The sequence below is a fragment of the Aedes albopictus genome, chromosome 1, assembly GCF_035046485.1.
Source record: "Aedes albopictus strain Foshan chromosome 1, AalbF5, whole genome shotgun sequence".
NCBI lineage: Eukaryota > Metazoa > Arthropoda > Insecta > Diptera > Culicidae > Aedes > Aedes albopictus.
In genome coordinates, this window is record NC_085136.1 from 199,965,348 (window position 1) to 199,985,470 (window position 20,123).

Here is a 20,123-nt window from a genome sequence, read left to right on the forward strand (position 1 = left end):
TGTAGGGTATCGCGCCACTTGGGCGGTGGCTTCTATATTCGCCTGTTTTCCACTATAGCTCAGTCGATTTTGAACCAATTGACTTGAAATGTTGTACACGGGTAGATACTATACATATCTCAACACATTCCAACAGTTGTGTCAATTGGTTCAAATTTGACTGAGTTATAGTGGAAAACAGACGAATATAGAAGCCACCGCCCAAGTGGCGCGATTCCCTACCAAGAAGAAAAACAAAAGCATTTGAACGATTTTTGTTCCTTTCTATTATTTAAGTCTTAAGTCATGTCTTAATTGATTTATTTTTCCAAACAGATGCGATCACCTTTCCGCGCCCGCGAATGTACGGGAAAGACGCAAATAAAACTGAGAGTGAGAGCATAAGTCATAATCAAAACAGAGCCCAAAACAGAAGGAAAGACGTCGTCGCTGAAGTTCGCGCCAAGCAAACGGCGAGGCGAGTGAGTGTGAGAAGGAGACTTGCCGCACGCCGCCGTGCAGTTGCTGGTTGGGGGGCTTCTGGATGCAATCGACACCGTCGTCAGTCAGTTAGTCGCGATCCGCGGGCCAACAAACAACAACAAAATTTCCCGGAAAGATCGGTAAATTTTGTTTGAAAACAAAAGTGGCGCGAATTCAACACTTAGGCGTTTCGCGCATTGTGGCTTGGTGGCTTAGTGTTTACGGGTTTCGAAGCTGATTTACTGCACAACTCGGTTAGATATTTTTCCACTTTGAAGATCGGTTCCGCGATAAACCTTGATATAACCTCCGGTCCTTGGCGGAACTCAGCCCACAATTTCTATTCACATAGAATGCGATCGATTGATATTCAATACCGCCAGAAATTTGCATCTTTTTGTGCGAGCAAATCAAACCGGTCCGAGCCGCGCGAAGGGAAAAATAACTCAAAAATTTGAGAGTGCTGCCCGCAATCTGATTGATTGGTGTCGTTGGTGATTTGAAATCTAAAAACCGGCCAGGAATGGTGGATTGTGAAGTGAAATTGATGTCCGCTTATCATAAAACGCGTCAACTCGATTGATCGAACTGGCAATCAATCTGAGATAGCTGAGTGATCAGGAGACGAAACAGTCGAAAAAGAAAACAAAATATTAAAAGTTTAATTGCATTGTTAATCGGTGTGCAAATTGATCGCTGGACCGGGAAATGTGCTGAATTCTGGGCCAGAGCTTCCGTGACATGATCAATCTCCAATAACCCGAAGTGAAGTGTAGTGTAGTTAGCAGTGTCGTACAGAAATTTTGAAAAAGAAGTGAGTGGTTTGTGGAGGCCAAGTGAAAGTCGCCAAATTGCAAAGTCTGGACAGGTGCTTCTGACCGCTGCTGGGGCTTCTTGGTTTCTAGAGCTGGAGAGATGCAGAGCTGATAATGGTGCGGAAAAGCCTGCAATATCGGAATCTGGAATAAATGCTAAGTGAGTGATCAACGTCTTCGGCGACGACGGTGAGTAGATGGGAAGGGTCAACAGGTTGAAGGCAATCTGGAAGGGTAATGATTGGAATTGATCACTTTTATAAATTAGGTTAACAACATCTGTATACATCGCGAACAAGATCCATAAACTCTTTTTTGCTGGGTAATTTGGAAAGTAGGATGCAGTCATTAAAATTTAAGCACGTAGAAAACTACTGACATAGTTTATGCATTAAGATGCAGTGAACACGAATGCGCGTTTTAATCGTGTCATGTCACGTATTTCTCTTGGTAGAAGATGCAAATACTGCTGTCCGTAACATTTAGCATCTCTAAGCTTTGCGCTTTCTTGCTGCCATAGAAGTTTTAATAAAGTATATAAAATGAAAGAAGACGATCATTTCGTATATTTTCAAAACACAAGTATTTCAGAGTACTACTTCATGAAATGCTTTTGAAAATTGGTCGTTTATTTGCTTACATACTATGCTTAATCAACATAATTTTCAGAAGAGTGTAATCAGTTTCGTACCTTTTAATTCCGCCCTAATTGCTTATCCTTTGACAGATACGCGTATTTCGACCACCACTTGTAATCTTCCTCAATGTCAGTTATCCACTCTGTGGTGGATAACTAATGTCGAATTCGTTTTTGAACCTGGGTTGGAACTGGATCGGCGGAAAATGTGTAAACAAACATCGTCAAACAAACTTTAGTACAAGCGAAACCGAAGTCGGGTTGGGGTTGAAACTGTGATCTGATCCAGTTCCAACCCAGGTTGGAACTGAATCAAAAACGAAAACGACATAACACTGAGGAAGATTACAAAGAGTAGTCGAAATACGCGTATCTGTAAAAGGATAAGCAATTAAAAGGTACACACTAAGATTCAGAAGTTCCAGCTCAGTAATTTTTTCACTGAATTCAGTAATTTTTCAATCTTTTTACTGAGTTTTCAACGGCAGATTTATCTCGGTACACTCGGTAATCGTATTTACCGTTCACCAGTAACGATATTTACCGTGCTTCAGTAACTTTTGACAGTTTCTTAGCTGAGCTTGGTAATTCATGTACAGAATATCCGCAAAATAAACAACCGAGCGAACCGAGTCAAATCTGCTGTTGAGAACTCAGTAAAAAGATGGAAAAAATACCGAGCTGATCTTAGTGTGTACGAAACTGATTACACTCATTCGAAGAGGGTAATCTGCTTAGAGGGCTGGAAAAGTCGGTACAAGATAATTTTCAGTCTAATCAGTCCACTGCAGTTTGAATGTTTGTTTGTTTGCCCCAGAAATCCCTCTATGGACTCTTTAAAAATTCCTAAGGAGAGATTTCTCCGACAATTCTTCCTTAAAATTTCTCCTAAAGATAATTCCAGAAGTTTTTTTTAAGAACTCTCATACAAATTTCTATGATTTCTCCAGGTATTCTACTCAAGAAAACTTCTACGATTTCTTCGTAAAAGTTCTTTCAGAACATCCTCAATGAATTGCTTCCTACAGATGATCTTGCAGTAACTTATCAAAGAACTCCTCTGCGAAAACTTCCATGCATTTCCTCAGAAATTTCTCCATAGTTTCTTTTAGAAATCCGTTAGAGAAGTCTTTTAGGAAATCATCCATGGATTTATTCAGAAATGTTTTCGGTGATTTCTTCAGAAAATCAAAAGTTCAGAATTCTTCCAAAAATTTCTCCAAGGATATCTTGTGAAAATCATTCACAATTTTTCCAAAGTTCCCTTCACAAATTCTTCCAGGGCTTACAAATTTCTCTGGGGGTTGCTTCAGAAACTCTTTATGAGATTCTTCCATAAGTGTGTCCAATGATTTCTTGAGGAAATCTGCTATGAAATCCTTCCAAAATTGGTCCATGGATTGCTACACAAATTACACCGCTTAGTTCGACCCGGAACTCTACTAAGATTTGTTTTTTTTTCAGAAACTACTCCCTCGGCTTTTCAAAACAATATTCCAGGAGTTTTTTTTTGGTAAATATGCATGTGCTTTTGCTGGAACTTCACCGGGGATTGTTTAAGAAATTTTTCTAGGGATTCATTTAGAAAATCCAACGGAAGTTTCTTTAGGGAATCCTTCAGAGATTTTTAACAGAAATTCTTTCAATTTTTTTGTGATTTATTCTAGTGATTCCTTTAGAAAAGAAATTCGGAGATTTCTTAAGAAATTCTTACATCTACTTTCATAAGAAGCCCACCATTCAGGAATTGCTTTCTAGATGGCATTGAAAATTCCCGCAGGAATACACTACCCGCCAATAATGGAATCGTTGCCATACTCAGTATTGCAAGTTTTGCATATTCTATTCTATTCTATTATATACTAGTGCTTGCACAATCAGTATTGAAAAGCATCCTGGAAACATCTTTTTTTTTGTTATTTTCTTGTCAGCATTATTGTTTGCAGCATGTCAGAGACGTGACACAAATAATAAAATGGTCAGGCCGACTGTGCAGACTAATGGGTCGGTAGAAAATTCAAAAAAATAAGGCAATCAGGTCATTTACTTATGAATATGTAACATGATTGACGAACCTTTTTGAATTGAATAAAGGAAGAAACGAAACGGGGACAACCGTACCAACCGTTTCGTTTTAGGGGAATGGTGTTTGAACATAAAATCGAAGGGAGTGGGCACCACCCAAAAAGTTTTGCATCACACAAAATATGGAGGGAAAACGGTGTAAACCTAGAACCAATTAGTATGTGGGTACAAGTACAGGTAGGTCGGATCTAGATGCACGTGGGTACGAGTTACATTTACAAAGAGAATTAGGCGGGTCATAAGTGATATGTGCCTCATAGCCCTGAAATAATTACATTTTAGGGTGATGCAAAACCTTTTAGGGTGCTGCTATATTCAGTATGAATGTTGCCATATGCGATTCCATATTCATGCCGGGTAGTATATATCCAGGAATTTCTTCGTTGATTCTAGTCTAGTCTTCACATACATATTCATTCATTGAAAAAATCCTGGAAAATGAGAGAATCGACTACTCCTATCATTTTTCTTGTCGTTATTAGTACTTATTGTACATCGGAGATGTATTACAAGCATTATAGCGGCCAGGCCTACTGTGCAGCGATACGAAACGTTGCTGTGGAAACCAATGCTGGTTCCACATTTAAGTCACAGAACAGGGACATCTCGAAGCAACCGTTCCGTTTATTTGATACCAAAATACAAGTGAATCGGTGGGAGTGACTTTGCTAAGACGGTTAAAGTCACTCCTTGGTCCTCAGCTTCCAGGGATGGGACACTGGCATTTATCCCATCTGCCCTGGCCTTAATGCCTATGCTTAAGCGCCATTACTAGCTCTCTGAAACGAAACAAGCATATTATTTGACCTTTCCCTCCCTCTATTTATGTTATCGACGATGCACCACAGCTTTCTATTGTAATGACTATTAAAACAAAACAATATTTAAAAAAATCGTTAGGGTAGGCACGATGTACGATGATGTCTTATTAATACAGTTGTGACCATTCAGGTAAAAAATAAAACATTAAGTTCACATTACCGTTTAGACGCGACTAGTAGAAATCGGAACGAACTTACCGAACTTCAGTTCAGTTCAGCTGAACCTGTAGGATGTATCAGCCATTTGTTCCAGGCCCAAAACGCAGTTGAGAAACATCAGCAAATGATCACAAGAGACCCAGTGATATGGATTACTGCCCGAATTTATATTGGCCTGCTCACTCTCACACGAAATTTGACGTTTGAGAGGTGTCGGCACCGCTCATACATCAAATTTTCTGTGAAAGTAAGTTGGCTAGCATAAATTTTTGCAGTGGACCATTGAATTACGCTCAACTGATACACTGAATTCGACGGTGGATTACCGAATAACCTAACCTTTCATCAACACAACTTTTAGTAAATTATTTCAATAATTAGATTGTTGTTCACTAAGCCACTCATACATTCCTACACCAGTTTGGACTGGCATATGAAGGACATTAACGCATTCAAAGCCGCTTGACTATCTGAAAATATGCATATTCGTGTATGCCTGTATCCTCGTTTTAGACATACAGATGCAGATTTTAAAATAGCATATATTTCTGCAAGGAAAACAGTTCTGGAGTTCGATTTGAATAGGTCGAATCTGCATAGGAATCACAGCAAACATACGACCTATTCAAATCAAACGCCAGAGTTGTCCATTTCCACATTGGTATTGAACTATTAAGCCCTGGGCCTGTAATTCCAGCTCCAGTGCCTTCATTCATTTTTGATCCATCTGTATAGAATATAACCGATCCTGGTGAGATATTACCCCCTGATTCCCATACTTAGCGGTGAGTATCAACCACTTCGAACGGTATATCTAAGTTCAGCTTTTTATCCATCCAGTCTTCGTTCATCACTAGTAATGGATTGATTGGAAAAATTTTCAGTATACTTAGATGCCCGAAAAGATTACCTTCTAATAAGATAGTGGTTCTCCTTATCCTAAGTGCACTCTTTCCAGCTTCCATTTGAACATATTGATGCAGTGGAAGCTTATTAAGAGCCGCCTCTAAGGCTTTTGACGGTGTATTATGCATTGCTCCTGTTATAGCTATACAAGCCAAACGTTGTAATTTCCTAAGCTTTTTTTGTGCACTAAGCTGTTTAGTTTTCGGCCACCATACAAATGACGCATAAACTATCCTAGGTTTAACTATAACTGTATACATCCAATGTATCATTTTTGGTTTAAGTCCCCATTTTCTTCCAAAAGTTTTCTTACTTATCCACAGAGCAGCTGTGGCTTTGTTAATTACCTTCTCTAAGTGTAAGTTCCAATTTAGTTTGTCATCTAGAATTACTCCTAGAAATTTTACATTCGACGAATATTGTAAGACAATTCCGTTTATTGTTAAAGCTTTCATAGTGATTTTTCTTTTGCGAGTGAACGGTATTAAAACTGTTTTTGAAGGCTGATGTTTAACCCCTCGTTTTAACATTCTATCTGTGATGATGTTATCGAATTTTCCACGAACTATTATAACTAGGTCATCTGCAAAGCCGATAACTTCGAAGCCTTTTTCCACTAATTTATTGAGAAGATCATCTACAAGCGACCATATCAAGGGTGAAAGTACACCTCCTTGAGGACAACCCCTTGTGATCTTCACTGTAATAGATGATTCTCCTAATTCAGCAGATACTTGTCGGCTATTAAGCATTTCCATAACCCATTCTTTGACCCAAGGCTCGAAATTTCTCTTTACCATTGAGTTTTCAATAGAATTGTATGATGCATTATCAAAAGCACCCTCAATATCATGAAATGCTACAAGAGCTATTTCTTTTCTGTCAAGTGTGCTTTCAATTTTTGTAACTAGCTCATGAAGAGCTGTCACCGTTGATTTGTTGGGTTGATAAGCAAATTGATTTCTGTTGAGAGGATTGTTTGGTAGATATTTTGATTTTATGTATTCGTCTAATATCTTTTCCATAATTTTAAGTATGGTCGCTGTGAGACTAATAGGCCTAAAAGATTTTGGATTTGTTTTGTCTCTTTTTCCTGCTTTAGGAATAAATACAAAAAAATTTGTGGGTTTTGGACCGATGATTATTTAAGGACACGTACAAGAGATGAAAGTAGAAAACGATTAGCGAAATCAAGAAAACAATTGGACCCAGAATTTAACATACGGGGTTCGATTGATTCGTTGAAAATAAAACAAACATACGACAACTGACTTAACGAGGAGAAATACATATTGAATGGAACCATACCACAAAATCAAGCAAGAAAACAAACACAAATTGTGTGACCATAACACTACATACGCAAATCCTGACTGACTGACCAAAAGAAAACTTTCCAATCTTCTACCGTAACTTTTTAAGTCAGTTTATAACAGTGTCTTAATGGATATCATTTTCCGCGTACGGCTGGCAAACTGCTTCTGAAAGATTACGTACTCTTTTCTATCTTCGGGTCTAGTGTAGAGGTTTCAACTCTATTCAGAGTGCAGCTAGAAATCTAGCAATAAAAAAAACACTTTTCAAACGTTCAATAAGATTTTTATTCGACTTGCAGTAATTGCTTTACAAAATAGTTTAGCAAGACCTTTCTGCTTGTTAAGTTCATTTAAAAATTAGCACATGTATCTGTGTAATGTGTTTTTCACAAGTCAAATAAAGGCTTTCATTTCATCATGCTTCGACTCAGAGTACGGAATGAACAAACGGGTTTTTAACTGAACAGCAGCTCAATTAATGAGTTGTTCAATTGTTAATTATAATGTTCTGTGCTAATTCACCACTGCTGAATGGGAGTCGACGTGTGATCATTATTAAACCACGAGAAGTTTATATTTTGATTTGAGCGCTTCAATTCATCATCGCAAGGTTGGCACAGATAGGAAGGCATGTGGCTGGCAATCGACAGGTCTCGAGTTTGAATCTTGATTTAGGTAACTTTATGAGTAGTTATTATTTTACAATAGTGTTCACTGCATAAGTGCCAATCGTAAATTCTCGTGGAAATTGAAAAAAAAAAATGCATTTTGTTTATTTTTAATCATTTTGGTAAAACTGAATAATAGCTTTAATATATAGTTATAAAATGATTGACCAACAAATAGTTCAGTTGGTACACAACACTATACTTTATAGTTTCTCCAAATTTGTGTGAACAAAACCTGAACAAAGGTTGTGGCGACAGCATCGTGTTGAATTAATTCATCGTAAAAGTGCTTGTAAAATAAGTGGTTGTTTGTTGGGGCGATCATTACAGACGCTTACGCAAACGTATCTCCAAGAATTCATTCTGAAATATGTACACAGAACGTTCCAAGAATTTTATCAACTGAATTTTTCCTCAATAGACATTTCAAGGAATTCCACCAGGGGGTTTCTCGAGAAATTTCTCCAAATTTGTCATCAGGAAGTTTTTCAGAAATTCCTTCTGGAATTCCTTGAAAAATTTCCGCAGAACTTCTTCAGTCATTCCCCTAGTGATTCATACTGTTGTCGTACAATCGTAAAGGCAACAAAAATATCTATAAAAGCATGCCTAAAGATTTGAAATTGTTTGAACGATTGAAAAGTTATCGGACCCTAAAGGTATTAAAAAAACTAAATCATTAAAAACTTTTTTGAATTAGGTTCGACTGTAGAATGAACTGTTTTCGAGGGCTAAAATATAAACGACTCATAAGAAAGTGATCATTCGTCATAAATAATTCCTAAAGTCCCAGTGAAGAAGCAGGGGTGTAATCAGTAATAAATAACAAAAGTTCCATAAACAAATAGAAAAATGCATAAATAAATCAAAAGTTTCCATAAATAATTGATTTTTGAGCAATTAAAAACGTCAAAAATGCAATGAATAATTCAACTGTTGCAATAAAAAAAGCCAATTTTCCCACCAAAAAACTTCGAATTTTCCATAAATAAATCCGATTTTTCCATAATAAATTAGAAAAATCGCAATAAAAAATATCTAAAAAGCAATAAATAATTCAAAAAGTGCAATAAACGGAAAACTAAATTATCAATAAATGTCAAAAAACGAGCAATAAACGTAAATGCATTTTAAGCCAAAAAACACATAGACTATGCGGCGAAGCCGCATAGAGGATTGAGGAACTGTGGCGGCAGAAGGCCGCCGAAGTTTCCGATATCCGATGCACCGCAACTGCATCGTTTCGGTTCTAGGCAAACCACAGATCCAAGAATTTGCCCGGTATAATGCAAACATAGATGTTATCCTTTTTTTAGGTCCGACGAGCGATAGCGAGTTCGGACAGCAAGCAATTGCTCGATAAATTGCAATCATAGTTACGCAAGCTTTTCAGTCGTTTCAGTCATATAAGTGCGATTCAGCATTTCACTGTCTCTTACTTTCCTGCATTTGTTTTTCATGGGTAATTTCGTCATTTTTTATTGCATTTTTTTAATTTTTTATTGCTTTTTCGATATTTTTTTATTGTGAATTTTCTAATTTATTATGGAAAAATCGGATTTATTTATGGAAAATTCGAAGTTATTTGGTGGGAAAATTGGCTTTTTTTATTGCAACAGTTGATTTATTCATTGCATTTTTGACGTTTTTAATTGCTCAAAAATCAATTATTTATGGAAAGTTTTGATTTATTTATGCATTTTTCTATTTGTTTATGGAACTTTTGTTATTTATTACTGCTTTCACCCCTGTTTCTTCACTGGGACTTTTGGAATTATTTATGGGAAATTTTGTGTTTATTATGGAACGTTTAATTGTCTGCCGTTTTCGAGTGGCTTTTCAGTCTAGCGTAACATCAAGACAAGTGCTACTTGTTTAATTCTGACGTTTCGGCCATTGGACTCGATGTTTCTCTGGGGATATAAAGTTGCACCGCCCCTCGTATGCTGCTAAAAGCTTTGCGCTGAATTGTCCTATGTTTTTACAAAGTTCTTTTCCTGGACACCGCATTTGGTTTGGTTTCGTGGTTGCGTTGGTGGATAGTCGTACGAAACATACGAAAACTAGTTGCAAGTTTATATCCCCTGAGGAAGGCCGAGTCCAATGGCCGAAACGTCGGAATTAAACAAATAGTCCTTGTATTAATTTTACGCTACACTGAAAAGATACCCGAAAACAATAAAAAACCCAAATTTTACGTGACTTTGGAAAAAAATAAAAATTAAACACTTCAAAAATTGAAGTTTAAGGCTTCCATATGATTATTTAGAATAAATTTTTCGCTTTTATCCCGAAACTAAGCATGAAAACAATTACAATTTTGCCAAAATTCTGATTTTTCTAATAAAATACGTGTTTTTGAACGGTTTTTTTGGTATTTATCCATTTTGAAACGATTTTTAAAAGTACAGTTTATTCACAGAACTCTTAGACAACAAAAATATCTTTAAAAGCACGCTTAAAAAACGAAATTGGTCAAACGATTAAAAAGTTATTGGACTCTAAAGTTGTTTTTTTTTGTAAAAAGAAGAAAACAATAAATAAAATCTGTAAAAACTCATATTTTGCGTGACTTTGCAAAAAATTAATGTTGAATGGGTATTTTTGAAAATTTATTTATGAGAGATTCATAAAAATTATTGAAATTCGGTTGAAAACTTAGAGAGTTATGGCGCTTGAAGTGAAAACACTTTTTTATTACTCGAAAATTCAACTCTGAGGCGATTGCGCCATCTCTAAATCTAAATATTTTTGGCTCAAACTCAGAGGTTACTGTCATTTGAATCCAAAAGAGCTTACGAATTCCAGGTTTCAAAAACTTTTGAAGAATAAGCCGCAGCCTATTATACACCCGAAGCAGTAAACATACGGGTACTCAACAGGGAAGCATACCAGAAATTCCCTTTGGGGATTCTACCAAGACTTTGAGAATTTCCTCAGAAGTTGCTTCTGAGAATTCCTCTTATAGTTCTTCCTGTATAGGAATTTCTATGAGGTAGAATCGATAACAAAAGTTCCAAGAGAAATCGCTTGAATGAGCTTCAAGAGGAATGTAAAAAAAACTCTAGGAATAACCCCTAGCAGGAATTTCTGGAAGAATCCCCAGACCGAATATCTAAAGTCATCCATAAACGAAGTCTTGGAAGAATCCCAAGAATACAGTCCAACAGAAATCTTTGAAAAGATCTCTTGAGGCAATACCCATACAACATTTTTGAAGAAATCTTCCGAGGGAACTCCCAAAAAGGAAATCCTGGGAAACCAAATAGGGAACTGTTGCAGAAATCACGACAAAAAAACACATGGAGGACTACCCAGGTGGAAAAAATTCTAGAAGAAGCTTCAGAAGGAATCCGCAAGTGACTACCCTGGGGAATCCTTAAAACAACCGTTTGAAGAAATTTGAAGGAATTTCTGCAGATCTTCTTCCAGGAACACCTGGAGGAACTAGTATAGAATTAGCTATAGTTAAGTACACAAAATAAAAATTTAAAAAAAAACCTGGAGAAACTCTCTGAACAAACTGCTGGGAAATTCCCGGTAGGAATTTTCTAGAAGAATTCTCAGAAAGATCTGCTGCCAGAGGGAACCCCAGGAGGAATCTCCTGGAAGAACCCTCCTAGAGAAAACCTCAGGAGAAACTACTGGAGGAACCTCCAGAGGAAATCAAGAAATTTCAAGAAGGAACTCCTGGAGGACACCTTAGAGGGAGCTCCTGAAAAAAAAAAACCCTATGGGAACTTCCATTGAAATTCCTGAAGTAAATTCTAGAAAGAATAATCCTGCAGAAATGTACAGAACTCCTGAAGGAATTCCCAAAACAAACAAACCTTAAAGAATCCCCAAAGAGATTTCCTGGACAAACTTTATGAAGAAACTTCCAATGAAATTACCAGAATGAACTTCTGCAAAATATCCTGAGAAAACTCTTGGATAAATTACGGAAGGAAGTCCTGGAGAAATCCCCAGAAGGATCATCCATTGAAATCTTCAGAATCAATTCCCGGAGGAATCCCCAGAAGTTTTCTCTGGGAATTCCTCCAGGAGTTCCCTCTGAGGATTGCTCCAGTAGATCTCCCTTAGAATCCATCCAGGAGTTCCCACTGGGAATTTCTTTAGAAATTCCTCTAGTGGATTCCCTGGATGCTTTCGACTGCTGGGAGTTTGTACCGGGAAACTTTTTCAGCTTTCAGTCTTTGGACAACTCAGAACTATAGCATGTGCCCACCGATTCGATTTTCAACGTAGATTCATCCATTCTCTTGGGATTCTTCCAGGGGTTTCCTCCGGGGATTGCTTCAGTAGTTCCCTCTGAGAATTTATCAGTAGATCTCTTTCGGGATTTCTTAAAAAGTTCCTTTCGGGGATCCCGGGGATGTTTCGGCCAATTTTAGATAACCTTATCGATTATTCACAATTTCAAAAAAAAAATCAGGCTTTCTTAGATCTTTTTTTTGGAAAAAAATTGGAAAACTTTCAAAAAATTCTTAAGAAAAATAATGCAAAAAATTTAAAAAGAAACTTTTGAAAAAAAGTTGCCGAGTTGTGGATTGCTTATATGAGTTCTTACCAAGGGCGCTACGGCTCTGCACATAATGGGTTCTCATTAACCTTCCGTAACTCGCGCGGTTGACTACCTGCGTCAGCACCACGCTTATGCTGAGTACAAAAAGCGAGATTTTTTCAACGTGTTGTACAGAATACAACAGCGCGATCGCTCGTGGGTTAACAGAGTTGCTATCTGTCACTATCAATGCAGCCATTCCATAGAAAAACGATATAGTGCATCTCCGATTCTCGTGAAACTTGGTGGGCTTGTAGTTCTTCGGAAATAATTAGACCCGTATTTTTTTTTTATTTCGGCATTAGGGTGACAAATTTTCATATAGGGTGGTCCAAAAAATCAAGGTTTTTCAAAACTAAAAATTTTCAAAAAATCGTAACTTTTGAACCATTTGACCGATTTCAAATTTCTTTTTTTTTTGTTTGAAAGCTATTGAATTGTAGATTTCAGGAAAAATACGTTAAAGGGGCTAAAATGTAAAGAGTACTATAAAATATGCAAATATATTAGTTTTTTTCACGTTTTCATGGACTCGGGATTAAAGAGGTACCCTGGTTTTATATTTTTACCAGAAAATTCAGGAAATTTGGCGTAACATATGTATCAAAACACCAGAAATGTATGTTGTTCTGTTTTGTACCTCTTTGGTCCCGAGACCATGAAAACGTGAAAATACTAATATATTTGCATATTTTATTAAACTCTTTACATTTTTAACGTATTTTTCCTGAAAACTACAATTCAATAGCTTTCAAACAAAAAAAAAGAAGTTTAAAATCGGTCAAATGGTTCAAAAGTTTCGATTTTTTAAAAATTTTTAGTTTTGAAAAACCTTGATTTTTTGGACCACCCTATATGAAAATTGGTCACCCTAATGACGAAATAAAAAAAAATACGGGTCTAATTATTTCCGAAGAACTACAAGCCCACCAAGTTTCACGACAATCGGAGATGCACTACATACATATATCGTTTTTCTATGGAATGGCTGAATGGTAGGCAAACTGCCGATTTTGACAGGCTGACTGCGATCCAAGTCAGCGTGTGCTCTGTTGAGTCACCGCGTCACCGTCACTTTTCTTTTCCCATCACAACTGGACTGATTGCGATGGCGGGTAGATATCATTGATAGACCATCTTTAAAATTCGTTTAAAAATCAAAATAAACACTTAAAGTGATGAAATTTAAATATGTGGTACAGAATAAAAAGTTTCGTATGATGGTCACAAAACATTTTGAGTTTTGGTTAAAACCACAAAAATATCAGTTCAGTTGCTATGATAGTGCTCTGGAGTGTGGGTCAGTATCAAGTCGTTGCCGGTCACTATCGTTTTGATATTGATCGGACTACAGTGATAGTGACGATGCACATTGGAGTAAATCATGGCAAAACCTGATCATAAGTAGAAAAACTCAAAATGAAGTAGTTGGGTTTTCCGTTGTGTTTTTGCCAAGTGTAGTTATCGTGTAATCGTTTGACAGCTAAGCAGTGTCCAAATGTTTTGTTTACCCTTATCAGAAGAGGTTTAGTAAAGCTGAATTTCAGCCGTTTTCTTTGATATATCTCACAGCGCGTGCAAGTTTTGACCGTACAAAGTGAATAAAATTGATAGTTAATCAATTCAACGATGCAGTTTGTTAAAGAAGGTTAATGTTGTTGTTCTGTTAATTTGAAACCCAAACAAATTGACGATAAGTTTACATACAATATATGGAAATATTGTAAAAAAAAAACATTGATGGAATCCTTTACCGTACATTCAAAATGAAATAAGTTGATTTTCCGGCTGTTTCCGTGAAATCTTCTTTTAGTGTATGATAAAACTATTGTTCCTCTTTCAAATGCAGAAAGAAAACCTTCCGGATGTTTCCGGTTTCAAAAGTTGCAATACTTTGAAAAAATCGTGATAATTATATTATTATATGATATTGTTTGCCTAAAAACACTATTTGGCCATCTGAACATATTTTTGCTGAAAACTAGAATTCAACAGCTTTCAAGCTAAAAAAAGAAGTTTAAAATCGGTCAACTGGTTCAAAAGCTGTGATTTTACGAAAAAGTTTTGGCTTCGAAAAATTATGATTTTTACAATCTTAAAATTGGTCACCCTAATGACGAAATAAAAAAAATACGGGTCTAATTATTTTCGATAAACAACAAAACCACCAAGTATCACGATGATTGGAGACACTATATCGATTTTCTATGGAATGGTTGTATTACATATTAAAAAAAATCTTGTTGAAGTGGGTTAGATTGGTTGTTACTTACTGCTAGGTGAATTTATTGTTATAAAATTCATTGAAAACTATGAAATACGTTTCATTACTAATTTGGATTGTATTTGGGTGGCGAAAATACGTTAAAATAATTTTGATCAGTTTTGATGTACAGTGACCCCACAATTTATGAATCGGCAAAAATGACCACAGTTTATGGATCACTCATTTGATCAACATGGTGATTCATTAATAGTGTACAAAATTGAGGTGATTCATCGGTGTGGGGTCACTGTACTAGGTGCTCCACTGTGCGATGGTGCAAAATCAGTAGTCAACTGACATGACTGATATTTGGCAGCTCTGCTCATTAATTGAAGTGTTTTTGGAAATCAAACAAGTGTTGTTAACGAAATCCGCTCAGTATTTTTTCTGTGCTCAGGAAGAAATACTTCTGTGATTTTTTAGAAGCTAACTGGTGGTGCAGTGATGTAAAAATGATGACGCATCATAAGAATCGATATTAAATATATAGGTTAATTTCACTTTCAACTAACATTCCATTAATTAGATAATTCGCTTTCTTTTGACGCAACTCAATATGAAAACAATTGATCTCTCACAAGCTAATATAAATATAAAATCGCTCAATTCCCGGTATTCCCTTTTGGTCTACCATTCATAGAAATCATTCAGTAGCAAAGCTGAATCAATTCTACGTTTATCTCATGGTATTCAACTGGCCTTCCTTGCTGATTCAAATCGAACCGATTTGCCAATGCTATTGAAAATTTAATTCGTCAATTATTGCCCACTGTTCGCTCAACTACTTACTTGCAGCTTTGCACGGTAATTTCGCTATCCACTTGTACCGTCGAGCAACTTCGAACGTACCTAGCCACGTGATAACATCAATCAGCTGAGCCAGACGAACGACGGCCGGCCGCCTCATCCGTGGACCGTGTCATGGCGGATGCTGGTCTCTTGATTCTTTGCTGATGCTGGGCTCACCATTCACCTGGGATTTTAATTCATGTTGATGATAACAAATATGTCCATGCTCGCCCATGCGGATTCAATAGATGCCTGTTTTTCAATTACGTACCATTTACAACAAATTACAACCGTTGAACAGCAAAAGATACATGGAAAGATACTTGGCGCGGAACCGGAAGGTTAGTAGGTAGTAAGCACAACGTCATTGACTTATGATAACGGCCTTTTGATTGCGTCGCTGATGTGGTCATTGTGGGGGCCTTTGTTTCGGACTACAGTAGCGCAATTTCCCACACAACACCACCAGTGCCAGCGGTCGGTCCTGCTGTTTTGTTATTTGGATAGGTGAACATTGCAAATTGAAAGTGAAATGGGCCGTGAAAGACACGGACGGAAGCTAGAGTAAAAAAATGTGTAGGTAAGCTTTGCCAATATCTACTGAAAGGGGTTTCCTTTGTGTGTGATGATGATTATGATGAGATGTTATTCAATAGGTCATTGCGACAAAGTAACAGCGATGTAGTCTTTAAAACAGCTTTACAGTGCTCCTCAAATATGTAGACAAAGTAATAAACAGGTGTATATGTACATAGTGTAGGAACAACCTGGGGCTTTGACGCTTAATTTATTTAACCAACAAACAATAATATTCATGTTCAATGAAGCAGGTTAAACATGCTCGATCTTTCTCCATACTGCTCTTACCAATTTGTTGACAAATGGGTAAGTACATGACAAAGTAACTTTGAGCATGTTTAACCTATTGCTTCTATTTATTTTTCTTCTTCTTGTTATTTTTATTCTTTTCATTCTTCTTCTTTTCTTTTTTCTTCTTTTTCTTCTTTTTGGTTTTACGTCCTAACTGGGACAAGGCCTGCTTCTCAGCTTGTAACTGTATCAGTAACTGAGTGCATTATTTGGCAATGACTATTTTACACTTGGATATTGCGTGGCAGACACAAATATACTACATATATATGCCAGAGGAAGTCAAGCAAATTTTCATAACGACAAGTTTCTTTCCGACTGTCGCCTACCAACGTCTACTTCGATCTCTGACATAAAGTCTCTACTGGGACAAAACCTGCCCCTATGCTGAGTGAGAGGCCAGAGTAATCGGGTTTCCCGCTATAGCCCACTAGCCTCGACAAAATGATCTGATCCAACAGTTTCCCGGCGGTATTCAGAGGGCAGGTAGGTCTGTATGCCGACGGGTCGCCAGGTAGCTTCCCGGGTATGGGCAGTAGAACCAATCTTTGCCTTTTTCACCTCTCCGGAAATACGCCTCTGTCTAGGCACATTTGCATGGCCATTCTGAACATGTCTGGGCTAGTCACGATGACCGTCTTGATGGCTACTGTCGGGATACCATCCGGACCCGGAGCCTTCTTCAACTTGAGCGACGGCGCTATTGCGATGAGTTCGTCGTTCGTTACCAGGGCGACCTAACTTTGGTCGATTTGGCCATAGGGGACGGAGGACCGTGTATCATGGCGCGGAAACAACGTTTCCATAATCTTTTGCAACATCTCGGGGGAACGTTCTGGCGGTACTGAGGCGCCTTTCGTTTTGGCCATGATTACTCTGTAGGCATCACCCCGAGAGGTCGTGTTAGCTGCCGGGCAGAGATTTTCAAAGCACGCTCGCTCACGCACCTTAATCTCTTTTTGGAAATATTCGACTGGGATTTTTGATAGCTAAGGAGTTTTTTGGCTTTCAGCCACGGGAAAAGCATTGATAATTTTATATCATTGCCTCAGGGGTCCTCAGGGAGAAGATCCAACCCAAGGATCGAAACGTTGGCATAATATAAAATTATCAACGCTCTTTCCCGTGACTGAAATCCGAAATACTTAATCTCTTTGTTTAACGCCATTTTAACCGCCCCTTAATTTCGCTCCATTTTCCCTCATCGGTGCGAGCTTTTTGCATCCTCCTTCTAGCTCCGTGGTTTTCAACCCATTCCCCCCTAGAGCTGCAGGTATACGTCCATTTCTGGGTAGTGGTCGCCTTGGCATTGCGGCGTCACACGCATGGCTTTTAGTACTGACTAGGCTTATCGAAACGCGAGGTCAGTCATCCCCGATGACGGTCGATGACCTTCGGATGTGGCCGTCTTTCTCCGTGTTCCACCCTGTACTGAATCGCCAGATGGTCACTGTGCATGTATCCATCGTCGAACCTCTAGTCCGAGCTACGGTTTAGACCTGGGCAACAGAAGGTCACATGAATTTCGGACTCTGCATCGTTCATACTGTAGTTTTTTGTCGCCTACGTTCGCGACTTCCACAATCAGTCTAGTAGAGTAGAGCCCAGCCACTCGCATTAGGCGAGCGGCTACCCCACACAATTGCCCAGGCGTTGAAGTCTCTACCGATGACCACGGGACTCAATCCCACTAGTGCGCTTGATAGTGAATCCAGCATAGACGAGAACTCGTCTATTGGCCACCTGGCCACCTGGTGGGAGCGTAACAACTGCTATGGCGAAGCCCTCGAGCGACGTGGAAATTATTTCCTTGACCGGAAAATTACCGCTTCTACCTAAATCCTTATCCTGGGTAGCCTTATCCGCTACCCAGAGGGACGATACCTGTACTTGACTCCGAGATTGACTGCCACAGTGGTTCAGGTTTAGCTGTATGACCTGTGTTACCGTCAGTTGGTTCGACCTTCTCGCGTACCTGGGAATTTAGGCCCACTCGTCGTGCGACCCTTATACGCCGTGCAAATAAGGTATTTTAGTGCCAAGTTGTAATGGAAAACGATGTGGCATTCCACTCCGCACTTTCAGCAGAATTTGCTCCTGTCGGGGCCTTTACACGGCTACGGCTTGTGTCCTTACTCGAAGCACTTGAAGCACGCCTCGGCCGACTGCAGTCGCCTTGTTCACCTCTCCTACCGGGAGCTTGATCGTGGCGATCTGCGTGCCTGCTGGATCCTCTCGCAGGTGAATCGATAAACTAGGTGCATCCAACACGCACTGCTGATTAAGTGCGGCTGCGAGATCTTCTGCGTCAGTGATCTCGTTCAGGTTAAGTCGCCTCCGTCGCGTCGTTAGGGCCCAGACCTGTACTTTTTCGCCCAATATCTCCTGAGCTATTGCCTTGTAGGTGCTGCCTTTCTTGACCGCCTCCTTCTTCACTGGCATCATCTCTCCTGTCCTGATGCACCGGATGCTTTTTACATCCGCGCCGTGCGGTGAGAGACGATTTTTGTCTCGCATGGCTCTCAGCACCTCGGTATTTGTGCCTTAGTTTTTAAGACCAGTGCGTCACTCCATTCGCGCTTGCGGGCTAGTTTTACTTTTCTCAACTCGGGGTTCTCCTTTCCTTGGTCCGGTTGGCCCCTATTTCTCTTAGGGTTGGTCTCTTGGTGCTTGGTTTCCCTGCCCATGCGCGTTTCGCAACCGACTTGGGAGCCTGGTTGCTCGCGCTGGTCGCCGTTTCTTTTTTCCGGCTTTCCGCCCGTCTCTGCCGGATGTATCTTGCCCCCCCGCGGGCCACGTCTTCTCGGCAGATTTCGGTCATCCATCCTTGCTGATATTTGTCCGCCCGCTCGTGAAGCCGATCAGCTCGTCTAGTTGTTCGGTAACTACCAACTTATTTGGTAGCCCGCTCCTGTTTCAGTTCAGCGCCCGCGTGTGGTCCGTGCCGGTCATCTGCGCTTCCTCGGCCGGCACTGCGCTGCCTCGTTCTTCTCCTGTTAAACCTCCTGCAGCTTGCTCGCTGGAAGGACACCACACGCTATGTCCAAAGGGAAGTATTATGAAAAGTGAATGTACCTCAAACTTTATTCGCTAGAACCGTATTTTTGGACCTATTAATAAGTGCGATTTAAAACAATCCATCTTGGGTTTTTCCGATACATTTTTATATGGGATGTAATTTCCCTTAAAATGACTTTTTTCGTCATTTGTATGGGAAAATAGGAAAAAAAAAACGAAAAACCCTAGATGAAATATTTTAAACCGCACAGACTCTGAAACTATGTAGAGGTCCAAACCTACGATCCTATGGAATAACGGAAATGGTTGCTTTCGACTGTGGGATCTTTAGCTGGGAAACGTGATATTCTCGGCCTTTGCAGTAGGCGATAAAACAGTGCGATTATAGCATAGAGCGCGAGCCAAAAAGCTAGATTTTTATAGCAAAAAGCCTCCCACGATACAGTAGCTCGCAAAAAATTCGCGACACATGCACCGCAACGGGCGCCATCTCGAAAACCATGTACCTAGACTATCCGATGTAGAGCATTACTATACATGTACAAGAGAACGTAACCTCTAATCCTTCAAAAAGGTAAAATATATTACCGAAACCGTCGGATATAGAGAGATTATCGTTTCTCGCTGCTCTTTAAGACTGCAAAGGCCGAGAATATCACGTTTCCCAGCTATGGAGAACATTTGAGGTACATTCGATTTTCATAATACTTCCCTTTGGACATAGCGTGCACCAGCCCTTTTTAATGA

The 20,123-nt window shown here is 39.0% G+C and overlaps 1 protein-coding gene across 8 annotated transcripts in view; it reads left to right on the forward strand.

Annotated features, from left to right (window-relative positions):
• The first annotated feature begins 342 nt into the window (after nt 1-342).
• Nucleotides 343-20,123, forward strand: part of LOC109432167 (uncharacterized) — a 166,187-nt gene continuing 146,406 nt past the window's right edge. For 3 of the 8 annotated variants that reach the window (XM_029866945.2, XM_029866944.2, XM_019708485.3), the window contains exon 1: nt 343-1,466. The gene's annotated coding sequence lies outside the window, so the exon portion shown is untranslated. The remainder of the gene's footprint in view (nt 1,467-20,123) is intronic. The other 5 variants (XM_062846118.1, XM_062846120.1, XM_062846121.1 and 2 more) reach the window with 3 other exon arrangements.